The 20,674-nt window shown below is 45.1% G+C and overlaps 1 long non-coding RNA gene across 3 annotated transcripts in view; it reads left to right on the forward strand.

The window, feature by feature from the left end:
- LOC110404340 overlaps nucleotides 1–20,674 on the forward strand; it is a 231,108-nt gene that overhangs the window by 192,725 nt on the left and 17,709 nt on the right. Inside the window, exons 7-12 of one of the 3 annotated variants that reach the window (XR_002442162.1) lie at nucleotides 11,194–11,333; nucleotides 13,168–13,389; nucleotides 15,213–15,337; nucleotides 15,951–16,151; nucleotides 18,116–18,201; nucleotides 20,365–20,674. The exon at nucleotides 20,365–20,674 is cut by the window's right edge and continues 7,186 nt beyond it. This is a non-coding gene — a long non-coding RNA (uncharacterized LOC110404340). Of the gene's footprint in view, nucleotides 1–11,193; nucleotides 11,334–13,167; nucleotides 13,390–15,212; nucleotides 15,338–15,950; nucleotides 16,152–18,115 lie in introns of all 3 variants that reach the window. The other 2 variants (XR_002442161.1, XR_002442160.1) reach the window with 2 other exon arrangements.

Genomic DNA, 20,674 nt, shown 5'->3' on the forward strand with positions numbered 1-20,674 from the left:
AAAAATGTCACCGAGTCCTAAAAATAAGGATTCTGTTACTGTGTGCAGTGTTAGAGGCTTGGCTAATTTGGTGAATAGGATGCAGAATATGCTCCTGGTTTCAACACAATGGAGGAGTGATCAATAGGATAATGGAGAGCAAACAAGGAGTCTTGCACGTGCGCTTTTTTCTGGGTGCTTTCCAGATTTCACAGACGGAGTGTAACACTGTGTTTCTGTCTAGTGGGAGGAAAGACTAGCTGCGGCCAGCAGCCAAGCTCCCTGTGAAAAGAAAAAGGAAGGCTGCTCCCATAACAGGGTGTGAAAAACTGACCTTCTAGAATAGCAGTTTTAAGTAGCAGGCGGGTTTTGTTCGGCTGCAGGAAGGAAAGCGCAGTTGTGTTGGAGCGAGCAAGTTGTGCTCCTCACCGGAGGAATGCGTGGAGTGTGTTGAAAGGAAAGATAGGGAAACGCGGCCAGGAATGTGATAGAGTGGATATAAAATAAGTGAAGACAAGTGTCCTCATGCTGGCTGCAGTGGTGACGTGCATTATCTCAACGTGTTATCAGGAGATAGATGTTTGCATTCCCATGGGTCAGTGCAAGTTGTCACAGTTTCAACTTCCAGCTTTTTCTTATGGAAATAACGTCACAGGATGAAGAATGCATGAAAAGTCCTCGGCTTGCTTGCACATCCAGACGTGGTGGTACAATCGTGAAGGTCCTCTGGAGGACTTAGCTTTGCAGGGTGAGAGTACGTCAGTTGGTTTCCAATGGCCCTTCACTTCTATTTATAGCAAGCAAGTTGATTAAGATATTTTATTTCACGTCCTTTCCTACTTATTATATCTCTTTGCTAGTGAGAGAGCTTCAAATATTTTTTTGAGGGGGGAGGGAGAGACAGATTCCTGATAAGAAGGACTTCCTTGGAGGCCTGCTGTGAACGCTCTCTCCCCTTTGCTCTCTTGGAATGGCCAGTAGGAGCCCAAAGCCTGGCACCTTCCATCCCAGCCCAACCATTTGAAGCTAATTAATTTTGCAAGAGCAGTTAGCAGGTTTTGTTATCATTCCAGTGTGAAACAAAAACAAATAGAACCCGGAGAAGTTTTTGCAAAATGCAGTTAAGCAGTTGTCATTGTTTCTGATCTGCTAATCAATCGCTAGCAGTAATTAAGGGATCCCTATAGATCTGTTCCGCAGATCCATAATTGACAGAAAAGGAACGTGTGGCATGAAGTCTCAGTTCCCGTATTTACTGTTTGTTGTATCTGTTCCTGGGTGTGTGAATAAGCTATCTGATAAGGCGAAACACCCTGTGACACTAGTAATTAGTCATAATTTCATATAATTTCTATAGCAATTTCTCTGGTAGCTAATGTGTGTCCCACGTACCTGAGCTTAATGAAGCCATTTCCTGTCAAATTTGATTTTTAAGGGATATATAGTTAGCCCACTGAAGTGTGTTACATGCAGCACTTCCTTACCTCACTATTTGAGTTCTGTTGTACCTACTTTTTCTGCAGGGGCAGTATCACAGTTCAAAAAAAAAAATGGAATTCCAAAGTTAGTATTTGTCCTAGTGAATTATTTATGTTGCCATTTTTTGTACAGTGTAGTAAATACTCCAGTGTTCCCATCTCTCTACCCCTTTTTAACTCTCTCCTTTCCCGTGTAATCCCGTAGATACAGGAGAGGGAAGGTCGAACACCTCAGCCTTGGGTCCAGCACACTGGGCAGGTTTTTGGCAGGGATTTTCCATGCAGCTGTGTTGAAGTTTGAACCATCAGCCCCCATCCTTGTTTTTCAGTCTAAGGCAGCTTCTAAGTCCAGTATTGCTTATTGTGCAGATCTGCAGGCTTGTTTTGGCGTATGAGTGAATGGGGAATGTGTTACATTTCTTTTCACGGATGAAATCAAATATGAACTCCAGACTGAAAACACAACTGATATACCTGGGGTAGTTTTGTTGTTGTGGGCTTTTTTTGCTTGTTTTAAAAAGCCCAGTTTAGAGGGAATAAGAAAAGCAATAAGAAAAGAGTGGGCTTGGTTGAGAATTGCGATACAACAAAAAACTCTAGAACAGGAGAAGCAACATGGAAATGCTGCCAGAATTAACTTTGTTTTTTGTGAATCTCTTAAAGTTGCAGGCCTGCATTTACCAACCTGTAAACCACCAGTTTCCCTGTAAGCAATGATCTGACCATCATTTAATTGTGCCTGGTGATAGCATCATATCTTTTCATGCGCTGGCAACTGGGACTTGGTTTAATTTCTTTTGATAGATTTTGTCTAGAGATTCCTAGATTAAATGAAAATAAATGATCCAAACGGCTTCAAACTGATTCCTGTACAAGACAAGATTTGGGGGAAAAAAAGAAAAAAAAAAAACCTACAGTAAAAAGTAAGCATTTTGCTTCTATGCTTTTTGTTTAAAGACTTACCATAAAACTGTGCAGCTACCAAAGGCTCAGTGCCTGCTAGTCGGTGTGCCAGGTGCAGGATTTACTCTGGGAAGTGGTGCCCATGTTTGACAGCAATGCCAGCCAGTGAAGGAGCAGACCCTGAGGAAATGTGTTTCCATTTCCCTGTATACTCTCAGATTGCTTTCCACACCTCGGTATTTTTTGATGTGCAACATGCAACATAATTTTTCCCGTGAAAAAATTAGTATTTACTTCCACTTCTACCACTGTGATATTTGAAATAATAGAACATCGTTATTTTCTGTGCTCAGAGTAGGAAATAACTATGACAGCTCCAATACCATGGCTTGATTAATATTGGATTCTTAATAACAACCTCTACGCATAGATTCTGGTTAGCAGGATGAGTCATTTGTGCAGGCAGAGTTGATTCCGGGTGAGCCAATGGCTCCATGGCAACTCGGAGAGAAGCGTTGGCAGAGAAAGGAGCCGGCGCTGCGTCCTGACGTGCAGGTAGGGCTTGGTGTTGGGAGGCTCTTCAGTCCACCTCGCTGTGCTGTCTGCCTGGAGCTGGTAAGTCTAGCACAGCCAAAGCCTTACACCAAACCTCACCATAATGTGAGCCAGCTGATTCTGAAAGTTAAACTGTGCAGAAAGGACACAGGCATAACTGGTCTGCATCAGCTGAATTAAGAGTTGCTTCGCTCCAGCACAGCTTCCGCTTTGGCCAGCGATATGAAAAAACGTTGACTGCTAGTAGTGGAATTCCTATTGAGGGAAAGCTCCTGCTGGAAGTTCACCAGGAGCTTTGCTTGAGTAAGGACTGCACAGTTTGGCCGCTATTCAGTGAAACATGCTTCCACCTCTGACTCTGCAGGGGATCTTCATGGTCTGCTTTACCACAGAAGGCAGCTGAAGTTACAGTAACTCACACCACTCCCTCATGTCATGGGTGGACACAAAGGTCTTCTTGGGTTTGTATTTTTCATTCTCGTGATAATGTTACAAGAAGACCCACAGCCCTTCGCCTCATAGGACTGGCTGTTGGAATTTTCCCACTTGCCCTGCACTGACAGCAGCACCACGTGCCAAGATCGCTGCTGCACACGGCAGCTATTTTTATCGTTCTGAGTTACTTCTAATTCTGGGAAAATGTCGGTGGTTGCAATTAATAGTCTGATGGACAGGTTGGTTTTCATGTACAGCAAGGGGAGAAGGGGCAAAATGGTCATTGGCAAATGGATATGCCAATGCCCAGCAAGTCTGATAGTTTGATTTACTGGTTGTAGAAAGGTCTCTGCATGTTCCTGTGTCTTCAAGGTCCTTTAGTCAGGATCTGAAAAAGAATTGTTGAAACTGTGTGTTCTGCCTGGCTATGAAAGAAGATGTAATGCTGCGTTGTTGGTTTGTCCCCAAGTGCCACACTCCAGTGCTCTGCCAGTGTCTGTCCGTTCCTGCCCACGCTGTGTGGCGTGCTGTGAATTCAGGGCAGGCAGAGGGGCAGCAGAAAGGAGTTCACTGCGCTGGCCATTTATTTCTTTGAAAGTAGAGACAGAAAGTCAGATCCAATCTTCAGAAGCTTATCTTTATGGTTTGCATTTTATCGAATCTCATTTTACTAATTCCTTCTGATTCCACATCGGCCATTAGGCATAATGTGTTCTTTATTGGTGTACTATTTAATAACATGTTAATTGATGGCTATCACGGTGTAGTAATCGGAGGCCAGTCTGTATTTCAAACTCTGGAAATCCTAAAGCAATGGTCCATCACTAACGGCAGCATGGTAGAAATAAGAATGTTTATGATCTATGCACATCTTCCGTTTCTGTACTGCTTCTGTCTGGTTCGGTACAGGCGAGCTTATGAAGAGCTGTTGTCTGAGTGATGGTGGGTGGGGAAGGTGAATGGGACAAGGTTGTACAAGGCTTGTAGCCACTCTGAAAGCCATTTCATGACAGGTGGTGCTATGGAGGCTCACTGAGTTTGCTTGTATTTGGCACTCTAAAGCTAGCCAGCACCAGGGTAACAACATGTTCAGCTATTTGTAAACCAAGCAGGGGCCTAAAAAACATTCCACTCACAAGGAAAAAATTGATTTAAAGAGGCTTGGAGTGGAGCTTGAGTATCAATGAACACTGAAGAGCCTTCTTAAACTGACACAATAAATTAGTTCAAAACAGATGACAGCCCTACAGATTACCCACCTCCGAACAAAGGAGGGGCATTCTGGTCCCCTTCACGAAAACATAGATAAAAATTTTGTTCTTCTACTCTAATGAGGCAAGCTCAGATATAAGTCAATAGAGCAATTCATTAACAAATCTAGTGAAATCCCCTGGGTTACCAGTGAGATGACAGTGAAAGTGGATGTGCTGTGAAAACTCTCCTTTGGTAGAGATGTCCATATGCTAAGGGTCAGAGAGCTGAGTGGTTTGTTCTGTTTACTATTCACCATACACATATGGCAGTTAAGGTCACTGTTATCAGACACTTTCTCTGTACACAAAACAAAATTTCCATATGGTCCATGAAAATGGATATGCTTTGCTCCCATGCAGCTTCCCACGGCTCCCTCTTTGTGCGGCACCGGTTAGAAGTGTAAAGGCAGGGTGTGAGGGGTTACCTCGTCAGTCAATTGCGCGCTCCGCTTTGTGCATCAGTCCAATTTAGGGCAAATCTGCATCACTTTTTTCCCCCTGTCTTTCAGGCACAAATGCTCATGTCAGTCTATTAGAACGTGATAGAAGTACTGATCACTGCCTCTGCATCTAAATCCTTTTGAAACCAGGATGACCTGCTGAAGAGGATTTTGAGTGGAAGGCCCTTCACAAGACTCTTTCAAATCCACATAAATAAAGCCCTTTACTGGCTTAAAGTGGCCCCTCAGATTTAGCACTACAGAGCCCCTAAAAAGCACAACACGATTGTCATGGATATTACATGATGGTAACAACAACAGGCCAAGAAGACAAGTCTCGATGCTGAACAAAACTAGGCCAGACTTTTTCATGATTTGGGATACGGCTTGCTGACAGCCCTGTAAATAGGCTGTTTAACCCTTTGAAAGTGAATAAAGAGTGGGGAGACAAATGCTTTCTGATAGACTTTGTGTACGTAACGGGTAAAAAAGTATACTCGAGCGTTGCAGGTTTCTGCTGCAAGATTAATACTTAGATATCTGCGAGTAATTACGCTCCTGCACAAACAGCCGAGCTTAAATCGCTGATTGCAGGTGGAGGTCTTCTCACACAAAGGAACTGTAGGGAATGCTGTTACGCGTTCCTGTTTTAGCTCCAATGCTTGTTTCTCCCTTTCTCTGTTGTAATTCATCTCTCCAAACAAAAAACAAAAACAAAAGCGACAGGCGGATGTCACCTCTCCCTCCATAAACATCTGTAACAAACGGGAGGGCATTTCATTTATCTGCTGCTCCTAGGTCACAAATACACTGGTAATATCTCTCCCTAGGAAAGCAGCTTGATAAAAATCAAATGTTAAAAATCAGTATTTCATCCAGGTCCTAAGATGGCAAAACTGCTGACAAAATAATCTCCTAGAAATTAAGAATTATGTATATTGCCCTCAATTTTATAAAGCTGTTTGTGTTGCTGCTCGAATGGCTCCCTTGTTACACACAATTTCTGAGGCTTGGCAGCCACGTGATTTTCATAAATCCAGATACTACCGTTTCTAACCTCTGACCATGTTTTAACTGTGCAGGGCCCTTTTAATTCATTTAACTCATTTTAATTGTCTTTCAGGGGAAGAGCGCTTTCTTTGGCCAGCTTAACTGGCAGGGAACGCTGCCTGCTTGAGTACTTGCTGCCATTCAGAGAGACCTCTCATGAAAATGCATGCTTGTCCTCGCAACTCCTTCAGCAACTGTAATATTTCTCCCTTACTGTTTATGTCAGAGAGTCATTACTGGAAGCTGCTGACATTTTTGACATTCAGTAGCATCAGAGCACATTAGGTGGTCCTTAGATAATTTTTAGACAAAATTTACTTGTATCACATGTTCAGGCCATTACAAGGAACAGAAGTAATGTGCTTCCGTGCAAAGATATATCAGTCAGCACGCTCATTTCTGTGGACCTTCCTATGCTATTCTGTAGCTGCACAATTTTAACCATGCAGTGCATAATACACGGTATACCCAGGCGGTACGCGCGTGGTTTTTGGCTTTTGTGCAAGATCAATCTCTATTAGGAAATCTATTATCATCACTTGTGTTTTACTACAATGAAATAAATAGGCAGCTGCAGTTGTTTGGCCTAATAGCTCTTAGCGTGATTGCTGGAAGTAGGAAATCAATGCAGGGTGAAGGGAAGAAACATTTTTAATAACTTACACTTCAGATATGAGATCCCCAAGTTATTACAAATTATAAGGTTAAGACCTCTTGAAAGAATCCTAGCTAGTTAAATATTTAAAACTCCTGGGTGAGAACACATGCACTAATGAGCTTCAGGCTACTAAACACCAGAATCTAGGGGGAGACATCTTGTTTTATATTAGAAAGTATTAGTGAATATCAACTGGCCATGAGAAGTGTTTAATTAAGAATTATATCGATATGGGGAAAGCAGGGAAAGCACCTGATTGCCAACTCTACTGTTCATCACCATTAAAAGCTGGATTTGCGTGTACAGAACAAATGCGAGCAGCAGTGGCTCGCGCCAAAGGCTGCGTGGCGTGGGACCTGCCTGTCCCAGCGGCCTTCCCACAGCCCTGGAGATGCCAGAGACCTCCGCACGAACGCAGGTGGAGCTGCCGACCTCCTCGTGTTTCCTTCCAGCGTGTCGCGGGAAGCCGGCTGCCGGAGGCTTCTGATTGTGAGCAACAGCAGCGTGTTAGATTTTGTGGTTTCAGCAATTCTGCTAATTTAATGATAGCTGTTCTCAGACGAAAACAGAATGCAAACGTCGGGCTGCTGTGCGTCGCACTATGCACCCACCCCAAAAAAGAAAAGGAAGAATGTCATAAATCGCCAAATCTCTCCCCCGTGGCCTTTTAATTCAGAAATTTAAGAATGTAAGAAACCTGTTAATTGTACCCAGACGCGTTACATTGGCGATCTTAACGAGAACTGAAATGCTGACATTCAAATGCCGAGAAGCAAGGAAGGGAGTTGAGATGGGATGGAAGGACGGGTGTGACACGACTGAGCACCGGGTGATGCTGGGCCTTGCCGCACAACTGTGGTAGGAGAAAGCTTGCTGCATTGTGTGTGCACGTGTGTGTGTTATGTAAAATAGCCTCAGCCTGTCTGCTCTCTGAAACAGGAGCGTGAGCGGGTAAACAGCTCTGAGCAACAGATGAAAGGCTGCCGGAGTTGAGGCTCCTGGTTCAAAGGTTCCAGCAGTACGTGCGATGACAGTCTCGGGTTATTTGTGTTTCCGAGCTCCCGCGTATTTGAATTGTTTGCTCATCTGCGGAGGCTCCCCATTATCTTATTCCTGGTTGTGTTCATCAGCGGAGCTAGCTGCCTGGCTGCAGCCGTATTGCGTAGGGCAACTTTAGTTACATTTCCCCTGCCTCGCAGTGCCCTGCCTCTGCCCTGGAGAAAATCAGCAATATTCTGTTTTAATTGATGATGCTAAATCACAGCAGCTGAGCGCTTGCATCCTGCTCGCTCCGTGCGCGTCTCCTGCTGCCTGGTCAGCGTCGGTCCACCACTCCGTTCTTAAATCAAATTATGCTTGTGATAATATTGTCTTGAGCTTACAGTTGCTGACATGGATATTGACAAAGGCTTAGCCGGTATTTTAATAAGAAAACAAAATACGGGAAATACTCTAGAGTTTCCAGGTGGATCATTAACAAGACGCCTTGGAGGGCTGAGACTGCCAGCCAGCACAGGGAATGCATCACAGTTCGTCATACAACTTAAACTTCTTTTGACATCTAGTTATGTCGAAATGTGACTGATCACCTAGGGGTCCAGGCTCCTGTGAGGGAAAAGTTCACTGACAGACAGCGAACGAAGCTGATCTTAAATGAGAATCAAGAGAAAGCAGCATTCCAGTGTCTGACAGTCTGCAGCTGCTACCTGGGTCTGCCTAACGAAGACGAGCCTGCTCTGCTGAACAGTTATATTAGCATCTGTATGCTTCTGTCTCATTATCACACATCTGCCCACCTTTATTCGAATGAAGCTTCTTCTGATCTGACAGCTCAGGCATTGTCAGTGAATAGATATTATGGGATCTGGGTACAGCAGCTTAGGGTGTTAGCTTTTATTTTCTAAAGACTGTTGTATGGTTTGACAGTATAATGCCACCGAGGTAAAGAAGATAATTAACATATTGGGCAGTCTCTAAACAAAGCTGAGACAGTTACACTGGCAAAAGTGCCGCTGCTGGAGCGGTATTGTTTGCACTGGAAGAACATCAAAGGTTGCAAGAGCTGCCTTGGGAAAGAGCAGGGGACGGGTAGGTACACCGTGTCCCCCTCGGACAGAAGGTTTGGGGCTTCAGCCCATGCCTGGTAACTGCATGTCCTCCCATTGCCTCTGCTCACAGACTCCTGTTGTTCTGGCAGAGCTGTTCTCAGCATCTGAGAGGATGTGAAAATGGAGGTGGAGAGGAGGAGGATGAAGGTTTTCTCTCTGGTATTTGTTTTTACCCCACAGCACAAAGCTAAGCGCTTGTGTGAGCTGCACAGAGCACCTGTCTGGATGGAGATTTAAGCCTCCTAAGTTGGAAATCACATGTGGGACTTTCTGCAAATGCCAGAAACATATGACAGAGGTTTCATCATTTGGCTGCTCAGTAAAAGAGTAGAAAGACTTTCTTAGAAAGAAACAAACAGGGAAATAGCATTCTGAGCTCCTGATGTAGACAGGCTGAGCTTTGATGGCTGGAGAAAGGATGCTTGTCCTCTGCAGCTCTGAGAAATGGACTTCAGTGCATTGCTTCTCAATTTGCTTCCTGTCAGCATACTGGGCAGTGGTGGGCTGGAATGGCACCTTTGTCCAGCGCTTCATAAGCACTTCAGAGATGAAGCACTGTAGAAAATAACGCCTTTGTAAGCTACCTTGCTGCTTTTGGTCATTAAGGAAAACTAGTGAATGGGATGCACTCAAGATGCGAGAGCATCCCTGAACATCTCTGCTGGAGCTGATGTTCTGAAGGGCCTCAATGGTACCCCATGTGCCCCTGCCCACAAGCAGTGTGGTGGCCAAAGCCCGCTCATCTGACTCGAGTGAGTCCCTTGAAGCCCGCAGAGTCTCTGCTGTTCCTGTAGCAGTGTGCTGTTAGCCCTAGATCTCTGCGTTAAGGACTTTCTTCACGTCATTCACGGCTTTCGTTTCACCGCTTTTCTCCTTTGTTCTTGAGAGAGCGCAGGGTTTCCATGAGTTAATGTCAGAATTACTGCTACATTGCAACAATGCAATCAAAGTCATTTCAGCATCCGCGCCGATAACGTGAGCGTGGCTCGTTCAGGTTGGCCCGGCAGCCCCACGCTCACAATTGCAAAGTTTGAATACCAAATAAGAGATCCATTTTTTAAGGAGAAGGAAAAGATAGAATCCGTTGTCATTCATGCTAAGAAGGCATTACAGACTGCCGACACTGTACAGAAAAATAGGAGATGTTGACCTTTTTATTGTAAACTTTCTGTAGCGCTGCCCTCCTCGCCGGCGCGCTCCCCCTCGCACACACGGGCGCGCACACGCGCTCTTCAGCTGTATGTTATCTCAAATAATTACCCTGCGCTTCTGGCTGTCCCCAGTGACTGCTGCTGCTAAAAAAGCTACTCATTGTCGGTGAGTGAAGAGGGATTTCAAACCTGCTTCTTGTGGCCCAGCAACAGCTCTTAATTAACCACTCAGGTATTGAGCCTCCTCCTCGCCCGGCTCCATCCATATGGCAGAACATGTCCGTGGCGATAATCACTGAAGGAAATATTGTATCAAAAAAAAAAAAGGGGCTCGCTGAACAGAAAGCTCCTGCACATTATTTTTAATGATTCTCCTCTCTGAGCCGGGCTGCTTGTGGCGCGGGGCAGGGGACGCGCTGTCCTTGCAGCTCCTGGCGGTGGCACGAGGTCGGTGCCCGGCCTTTGTTCCTGGAGCTCGGCTCCTCCTGGGTGCGTGCCCGCTTCTGCCAGCGCCGTACCTCAAGGAACAACTTGCAGGCTTCGCACAGCCCCACGTTTTTTTCTTTCCCCTTTGGTTTATAGAAAAGAAAATAGCGATTAGAGTTTATAAATCTAATTAAAAATGAAGTTGCATTTACATTTTAAAACCTTGCGTACGCCAGCACACTGTGTCAAAAGATATTATGTATGATTTTACTTTGTGACAGAAGCCATTACATTTAAAAATTCATTACAGCAAGGTTAGTTAGACACATGATGGATGCAGCTTTAATCCTGCCATATATTATTACAGTTAAAATGTAAATGATGAAAAATATTTTGTGCTTATCAGCGTTTATGTGGAAATGTGTTTTACAGTGATATATGGTGTTATATTTCTATTATTATGATGAGAAAGAATGAAATACCAAAAGACGAAGTGTTTATTAAAACATGGTTACTTGTGATAAAATATTCTTGTTGTACATGACTTTAAACATATTTACCGAGGGCATTTGTCCAAAACAACTTTGAAATGCGTTTGCTATGCAAATCATTCTTTGTAATTTTTTTCTCCTCTCTGTTATGCTGACTGCAGCTTTCTAATAGCCTAATGTTAAAGTCATGTAAATATATTTGTATTATTTTTCATTTCAGGCACGGGGGACTGGCGCTGTTTACACACATGCCTGCATTCGGATAGAGAGCGGATACACAGAAAGACACAAAACAGGGAACCGGTCCCAGCACAACCTCCTTGTTTTTCAAACCACTGCGTGGGCACCTTCGTGGCCGGATGGTGCAGCCCTGTGCCGGCACAGCCCCCTCCTTTTCCCTGGGAAGGTGAGTTTCTAACTGTGCTTGAGCTTTAGAATCATAGAATTAGCTAGGTTGGAAAAGACCTACAAGATCACCTAGTCCAACCATCCACCTACCACCAATAACCCCACTAAATGATGTCTCTCAACGCTATATCTAAACGTTTCCTGAACACCTCCAGGGACGGTGCCTCCACAGGCAAGCCCTGTAAGGAAACTGACGCGGCCTTCCCCCCATCTGAGGGCTAGCGGGTTTGGAGGCCAGGCCTGCACGCTGCGAGTCCCCGGGCTGGGTGCGTTTTTAGGATTTGTTCAGAGCGGTGACCCCGCAGGAAGGGCTGCTGGCGCTGGGCTGCTCTCCGAGGCACAACCCAGCACAGGTCTGCCCAGAACAATACAAAGGCCACAGGCCACGCAGTGCCTCGCCCCGCGCCCCGCAGGAAGGCTGTGGCAGAAAAGAAAATACGGCGTGAAGGCCCTGAAGCTCCGGAATGTGGCTGCTGTGCACGTGCTCCCACGTGCGCTGCGGCTGCTGGAGTGTCAGTGTGCTTCAGGCGTGGCCCTGGCTGAGCTGCCTTGTGCAGGGCTGGGTCAGGTGGTTCCGCCATACAGCCCCGCGTCACGGCTGCGTCCACGGCATTCCCGCTGCCTGTTTTCTGGATGCACCGACTCCAGCTTCGTTCTGTTCATTTCTGTTGCTTCTATGCAGCTTACGTTTAAGAAAATAGTAGTTTCAGTAAAGGAATTAAGTGCTAATAAGGCATATTATTACCGTTAATTCCTGCAGTTTATGCTGCTCTATCTTCAAGAGAATTAAACTGGTTTCAGTTTGACGTGATACAGTAATCGGGCAGAGATTGCTTGTAGTTATGTGAAGTTGAGCCCATCTTTATCAGCTCAGTTTCTGAAAAAAAATCCCCTAAGTAGCTCAGAATATTTGTTTGTGATCAAGAGCGTTATGCCCTTCAGCCTGCACTGCCTTTCGTTTGACACGAACAGAAGCAGAGACCCGGTGCTTGTAGTTCACCAAAGTGGCTATTTCCTTATAACCTTCCTCTCGTAACAATGTTTATTCAGTTATCAGGGAAGAAATATCATTTGTCCGTGCAGCTACAATTACCCAATTTGTTGTATAAATTATTACTTTTTTTCTCATCTCATGTTGATGACAGAATCATTTAATAGACTTTCAGTTGCTCAAGCTTGAAAATTGGTTCCACATTCCCCTTTTTTTAGTTTTCCTCCCTAGGGTGAGTGCAACGTGGCCTAAATGCCATTTCCAGCCCCCTCCCCCTTCTTTTTTTTAAACATCTGCTTGTATGAGGATGTTGTTGTGTACATTAGCGCTCTGCAGTTTAGCACCTTTAGGACTACCTCTGGCTCTCAGCTTCCTTGTTTCCTGGGCCAACCATAATATATCAGGAACCGTAGATATTTCCTATCTCAGCACTCTCCATAACTCTTTTGCTCAGCTGTCTGAAGCTGTTTTCTTTAGGAAGTCCAAAGTGAGGGGGCCTGCTTGACCTGGCATCAGTCCTGTTTATAAGAATAAACCTTCTTCCCTGTACACCTTTGGAGCTTTGTCGTGTAGGGGTCACATCCGTTCAAATGAACAGCGATAGCGCCTGTGACGGAACACGGCCACGTAACCTTTATTGTCCCGTCCTACCCTTTTGTTTGAAGTTGGAAAACCTACTCAGCTGATTTTCTTCAAAGCTAAGGCTGCAGGATCTGCAGCCGTGTCTCTGCCACATAATTAATTAGGAAGGAAAAAAAAAACAGCTATTGTTGTGCGCGCTGTATTTTTGCAAGATACTTATTTGCTTATTTAAAGCCAGCATTTGCTTTTCTGCTTTTAGATTTTTGCTCTCCTACTCTCACCACTGAAATAAATGCCAGTCGGGCTCATTTGCTTAGCACAGGAGGTCCTGCGTGGAGGTGGAAGGAGCGATGCACGGAGCAGTCATCTCATTTCCAGCCCATGATTTGAGGCCTTGGCTCAGGAGCGCTGCCACCTCCGTGCCACTGAGATGTCACACTCACAATCTTCCCACTCCCAAGTCAACCTGGGTGCCTATGAGGTGTGTTTATTTTGTCCTCGTTTATTTTTAAGTCTCAGAATATTTGCTGAAAGCAGGATTACCACTTCGTAGACCACCAGCAGCTGTTGAAAAGCAGGGCATAAAAGTTTGTTTATGTCTTTAATAACCCTCTTAATGACGGAGCGAGCACATTATTCATAATAAAATAGCCTGGCATAATCTTGCTTCAGTGTGCGGTGGGAGGGAATTAAGAAACATCTGCTATGCCATAAAATAACATTATATATACCATTTACATTAGAAACATGTGTCTACACATATGTATATTATATACATATATTTAGAATGTCTCAGTGGAACCCGTCTTTTTAATTACATTTAGAAAACAACGAAATGGTTAAAACGAAGGTATTTTTCCTTCTGAATCTCAGTTTAATGTAGTGTTTGTGGGTACGGCCAGTTATAATGGCAAGGACAGAGCATCAGAGCACGTCTGAAGACATAACACGAGGGCACATTTTCAGGCACTGAAATCGGGGTTCAGTTTCTGTTTTTAGTCTCCAAATAACTGACCTGATTTTCTGAAGTACAAAGCATCCATGGGCTCCTGACTTTATGAGCGTTGGTTGCTCAGCAACTCTACAAATCAGGCCGCTATTTCAGTGCCTAAATGCAGATTTTATTTACAACAACAGCATCTGAATCCACCGCTTTTATCAATGCGAATTACTTGCGTTACTCCCTTGCTGAGCACGAGGCCTGACCGTGCTGGTGCTGCACTCCCCAGGAGCGTGGCTGCCTTGCTCTGACAAACCTGGGGCAAAAGGGGACAAAAGGCGACGTGCCCTCCTGCTGGGATGGGCACCCCGAGGCCGGCGGGCAGCGCCTCGCCCTGGCAGTGGCCGTGCCTTGTGGCTCCCAACCAACGCGGCATGTAAACATGCCTGTAAATTTCGGCGTGTGAGATGTAAGTGGAACTACTTGCATCTTAAAATTAAATACATGTTTCACTAGATCGGGCCAGATGGTTTTACATGCTCAAAAGTGACATTTACAAGGTCACATAGGAAGTGTTTGACAGAGCCAGGAACTGAAACCAGATCTCCCAAGTGCCAACCCAGTGCCTTAATTTTGCTCGCGTCCATTTTTTCTTCCCGCTGGCATGTTTCTCCTCAGCGCAAACAAGGAAAAAATGAATCCAGTAAGTAGACAATTAAGTTGTTGTTTTTATTTAGAGGCGCTGGGAACGCAGATGCCACTGTTTGAAAGATGAGTTCTTTCATTTTTTCAGCAAGGCATATGTTTTCGTAGAGTTTTTTTTTTTTTAATTTTGTCTCTTCTATCTTATAAGAAATCTGTTTTCATTTTGTAGGTGGCCCACCAAATAAAAAAAAAAACTTATAAGTTAATAAAATTTCTATGCAGATTTATGTGAACTGGATGAACTCTCCCAGTATCTGAATGTTAATCTGTTGGAAAATAGCTGCTGTGGTACTGGAACAGCTCAACATCGTGCAGCAGGGCACACTCGCAGCAGCACTCCGCTGACATTTTCCCTACCAACGCCAAAGTAAACATGAGAGACTACTGTGGGGGAAAACCAGTGAACTACTGGAAAGGCAACTGTGATGAATTTAAGGCAGTTGCCTTAGATTCACCTAAATCTCTGCTTCTATTAACGTATGTGTTTTCCTTGGTAGACGTATCCGTGCAAATTTCCTTGGATGCATTTGATTTAGCCTGTCTCACTTTGCCTCTATTCTTGGCATGGACTTAGCTCTTTGCAGGCTCCCATTCTGAGAGCCTGCAAAGTTCTCATTCTCAGTTTTTAATGAGTCTTCAGCCTCCCTGTCCTGTTCCAGCTGAAATCCAGACCATGAGAGAGTACTCCAGGGGAAGTGCTGGATACCCCGAGCATGAAAAGCAAAGAACCAACAGCCTCACATTCTCACGGAACCCTCCTACTGCGCCAGCAAACTGCACACAGGTAAAATGAGCAGGGGTAGGTTTTGCATAGTGACCTCTCATCTTGGCTGGCCAGCCTCTGTTTCACCAGGTCTAGTGTATAAAAGACTTGTGTGGATGGAGTTTGTGCATCTGTGACCAGTTTACAAAAACCCTTAGAAATTGCTGCAATTTAAGACCCATTTAAAAATGTGTTCAGGATGGAACTTGGCGGTTGAGGGCAGTAATCTGTGACAGTGGGCCAGCAACGAACACTGAGATGTCTCAGGCTCCGTCAGCCGCCTGGTTCTTGGGCTTGGGTCAGCCCGTGCCACCTGTGATTGCTTTGGGGTGCAGAGTTTTTAGCTGAAGCAGTGCTATTTAACGCCCAGACAAATGCACACCTCTCCATCTCGCTGCAAGTCTGCGCATGGCACAAGCAGGCCCCTGCCTGGGTCCTCCTGAAGGTGCTCGGCGCAGCTGAGTCCATCACACAGGGCTTCTCAACCCCTGAGACGATCCTGTTTCCTGGGAAGTATTTTCTCTGTCTGATGGAGAACTTTTAAACATTTAATAGACATCTGGTCTGGACTCAGAGCTATTCCTTGATTACTTTGTATCAAACAAACGAATTGAAACTTTGCATTTTCCCACAGAAAACACCCTCTGGCTCATTTGGCTGCCTCCCACTGCAGTGCCAACCCCCTGGCATGAACTTCAAGGATCCCTGCAGAAAGCTCTTGTGCTGAACAGCACAGCACAGCTGACTTTCAAGGAGCGCTCAGCATCAGCTTATCGCTCAGGACAACACCAGTGCACACAGTCACGTGTCAGCAGGGCAGGCATCTGTTCATAAGGTGTGTATCATTGCTTGTATTTTTTTAATCACTGCCTTTTTTTTGTTTTAGTTGCGATTAAAATAAGATTGGCTGTACAAGGATCAGACCAAGTGTCTTGTTTAGGAAGGACATTTTTCCTTCTCCACCAGGAGGCATTTAGGAAAGAGACCACAAAAGTAAATCTCCATACCACTGCCCCCACAGCTCAGCTTCCTGGCCTTGACTTCAGCAGCCACGTTAACTGAGCCAGCACCAGTATCTTGCTTTGGCTTTTGTACCCCTGGATGGATTTTTGTTTTATTCTGTTAAATGCCATCCATTACTTTTCGTTATCACTTTTTAAGGCCACAGACATTTTTGAAATCCACAACATCCTGGGGCATTGAGTTCCAGAGTTTAAGTATGTGTTGCGTGGACGCACACTTGGAGTTCTTAAATCCTTATTCCTAATAGTTTTTTCCATCATTTTGCCAACTTTTGTTGCATCCACTTTTCACCCTCTGCATTTTCCTTAGGCTATAAAATCATCCTGTATTTAGGTGCTCCTCAGAAATAATCCTGTATCTTTAAAGCATATCAAATCTTGATTGAGAAACTGATGAAAAATGATAATATTTTGGGCTTAATTGGTCACACACTGCTACCTTTGATGATGTATGGAAATAGCTTGAGAAGTACCATTAAAAGCAAAAAGAACAGAATTAATTCCAACTTCCTCCATAAAGTAAGGGATGGGACCAAGATGAAATCATCAGCATCTGCCTGGGTTGCCCAAGTGGCCGTGTAAAAGAGTTGTGCCTTGGGGAACCCATCCCTTCTCTTAAGGGGAGTCTGCTCTTCCTTTCTGGTAGGCTGAGTTAAGACACTTAAGTATTGGTTGGAGGAATTCTTAGGTACAATATCAGTATCCAAATTTGTCAAACAAGGGTTTGAATTGCAAGCTTAAACAATATTAATATGCTTAATTTTATCTAGTCCTAGCCAGCTCGTTTGTCTGGAGGTTTCTTGGTTTGTGCGTACTGACACTGGAGAACCGGAAAGCAAAGACCCACGTAGCACCCATCACAGCTTATTACAGAGGGTAAACAGCCAGTGTTATTAGTAGATGAGGAGAGGTAGATCAATATAAAGAAATACTGCTCTCATTCACTATTCCCTTTGTCACTGCCAGGCCTCAGAATTTTTCAGTTCATTGATGTCAGTAAGGATTTACTCGCCTGCCCAAGAAGCTGGTGCCAGATTATTCCCAGGCTGCAGCAGATCCTGATCAGCATGTAAGCTGGCTTGGGCAGCTGCATAAGAAAATAAAATTTAAGATCACAGCAACTTAAAATACTGCTCGAGTTTATAACATCGACATTGGTATCAGGGAACATGGCAACAGAAGTGGCCAGAAAGCATCTCCTTTCGCTGTAATGCTCAGCGAATATATCAGGTTGGTTAGACAGAGGGCATGTAATGTTTTCATTAGCTGAACGAGCACCTAGCTCAAGCCAAGTCTGAAGGCTTTTGGAAACATTTTATTCACAGGGGGCAGCTCGCGGGTTAAACTATGTTTAGCATATTCCCTTCCCTACATTATTTCACGTGCAGAGCCGCTTCCTCTCTGACAGCATCAGGAGCCTATCCTTACATACCCTAATGGTCTCATGCCTTCAGCAAGCTGTGGCTTACACCCGCATACCTCCTCGTTGCTGTTATCACCAATGGTTTCCTCAATGGGAATAATCATGCACATTACAGCTGTTGCCAAAACCCTCTGGCACCAGAAGCACTCTCGGAAGGAAAGCCTGAAGGCATGCGAGGGCCTGAGCAGCTGTAGCTGCAGCGAGGTAGGTCAGCAGTACTACATGGGAAACGATGCAAGAGAAAAGCTGCACGCTGCTTTCGTCTTTAACATCAGCCAGAGTTAGGGGTCTGCTTCTGCTGGGGTTTCAGAATGAAACCTGAATGTTGGCCTGTGCAAATTCCTCTTTTCACAGTTTCGTGTCCGTGTGCGCACCAACAAGCCATCATGAGGTCCCATCACTGCGTTTGCCTGCCTTTGTGGAGACTGCAAAGGTTTTGCGTAAGTTCAAATATTTCTGTGCCAAAAAAAAGTCATTTTTCACACATTCTGATTTTAAATATGACTGTAAATGTTCTAAGCCTCTTTGTATGTTTAAACATTTTTAGTGAGTTAAAAACCAAACAAACTGTATCCGTTACACTTCTGCAGTTAGGTCGTGTAACTTGATTGCCTGACAAAGTATCAGCAGTATGAGGTCCTTTATGGGTCACAGCTGAGCTGGATTTTACGCCTAAGAATTTCCCCATTTTGGACCAAAGTAAAAAAAATTCTTTTTCTGGGCAGCACCCATGAACCCAAGTCTGGAAAAAAGTGAAATGCCTGGCTGTCCCTTCAGACAAAGCAGAAGGAAAGTAAAATCACATCCCTGTTCTTTGCGCGTGGGGCCACCCGTCCTGCCCCATGAGCAGGGTGAAGGAGCGAGACCCCCAGCAGCAGCCAGGGAGTGTCAAGGAGCCCGTCCCTGGGGACATGGGGACAGTGCTTGTCCCCATGGGGCTCAGAGCAGAAGGGCCTCACAGAAAACAGCCCAGCTCCAGGGCAGCCCCCAAACTGCTCTGCAGCCCCCAAATGCCACAGTGCTGTGGACGGGTGAGGGAACTGTTGGCGTGCCACCGCCTGCTCGCTGTGTGGTCCTGCCCAGGGAGACATCCCGGTGGCTGCCAGGAATGAGGGGAACTGGCGTGTTTTTGTTTTGTTTCCTTTTAAATAAACTCGCCGTCCTTAATCTGGCAGGCCGGAGTCCAGACTCGACAGGCCAATGAGTAATGAGGTGCGAGGGAAGACAGGATGTGGAATTAGGAGGTCAGGGCTGAAGGTCGCCCCAAATTTTCTCTCTTCTCTACCTCTCCTCCTTCTCCGTGTGCCACTGCTGACCACAGTGTAGATGCACACTCACCAGCGGTGCCCTATGTCTCCATGGCCCAGCAGGGCCATTGCAGGAGGTGTTTGGGAGCCAGGGCTCCCTTCCCTGCCCTCCCTGGTAGGCCTGTGCCTGCAGCAGAGCCTTCCCCTGCCTTCCAGATGCAGTGGTACAGAAGCTCAGGGGAAGTCGGGTTCACCCTGCGGCTCTGGTGATGCTCAGTGTTACCTTGCTGAGCTCATCACCGCTCAGGTACCTACCAGCAAACATTAATTTCCTTCCAGTACCCTTGCCAACCTTTCAGCCTAGCTTAAGCTGGACTTCAGCATGAGAAAACCAGACTTATTACCACATGCTAAAGGCAATAAATAATATTTTCCTGCTGCATGCATTATTGGCAGAGTTTGTGACCACGGCTGAATTACAGCCATGCATGTGCTCCGCATGCATTTATTCATCATCTAAATTATTTTTGGCAGCAAATAAGAGAGTGTGCTGATTAAAATTTAAGAGTTATCTCAACAAGCTAAGGATTCCTTCACCAGCTCACCTTGGTTCAGGTGTCCCTCCGGCCACCGACTGTTTTTAACATGCATCAACGAACAGAGCACGGCCAGCAAATGCAGGCAAATGGGGACTACTGGTGGCCAGGGCTGTCCCACGCTGTCCCCCAAGGGTGACCAGAAAGAAGGCATTGGTGGCATCAGGAGGAAGCGCTGCCGGCTGCTCTCTGAGGTTTTGTGCTAGTGCAGGGCAGCAAAGTCAGTACTTCAGCAATGTTTATAACCCTTTGGCTCAGAACCACTTGAACTTAACCACATGTTTAAGAGCATTTTTGGACAGAAGTGCTTTCGTGGTCTGTAGCTGTGAGGGCAGTGAGAACAACTCTGCCTTTTCAGGTGGGCAGTTGGAAAGCAGATTAAAGTGCTTGGAAAGCAAACAAGAGCAGCTCTGCATTTTTAAAGCGGCACTTTGAAAGAGGGGCAAGTGTAAAAGTTTAATTATAGGTTTTCCTTGACAGGGAAACAACTCTCTAGTCGGTGCATGCATGTGTGCTGTCAAACAGCACAGTCTGTAGCAAATCCAAAAAAGAGCAAAACAAGGAAACAAAAAGACCAGAAGTTCACAGTGGCTCACCCTCAGTTCTGTTCTGACAAAATATTTTCCACTGTTTAGTATAATGCCTGGTGTATATTGATGCGTATTGATTTTTCAATCCGGCGCTTTAATTAGGCTCTAGTTGTTCAACCTTGCACCTTTGCTGCATTAGAGAGTGAAAACAGACGGTATTTCTTCTCTAGGAGCCTTGGACAGCGAAGCAGAGCAAGGCTGGAGGAAAAGCCTGCAGAATATTGACAGGGAATCTAAATATCTCAAAGGCAAAAAGTTGCAAATCTATGTTTATCATTTTTTAACAAGAGAGGCAAAACACTGCAATACTAATCTTGAAATCTATGTTAAGGTCAGTTGGAAGTGAAAGAAATTAACACTCCGCTGACAACCGAACTGTTGTTTCTTTGAATGGCTGATGACCCTGTCTAGTCTACAGTGTTGTTAAAAATTTATTAACTAGCTCAAATGCCTATTGACTAGGAATGAAATACACATCGG

This window comes from Numida meleagris, chromosome 10, assembly GCF_002078875.1.
Source record: "Numida meleagris isolate 19003 breed g44 Domestic line chromosome 10, NumMel1.0, whole genome shotgun sequence".
Taxonomy (NCBI): Eukaryota; Metazoa; Chordata; class Aves; order Galliformes; family Numididae; genus Numida; species Numida meleagris.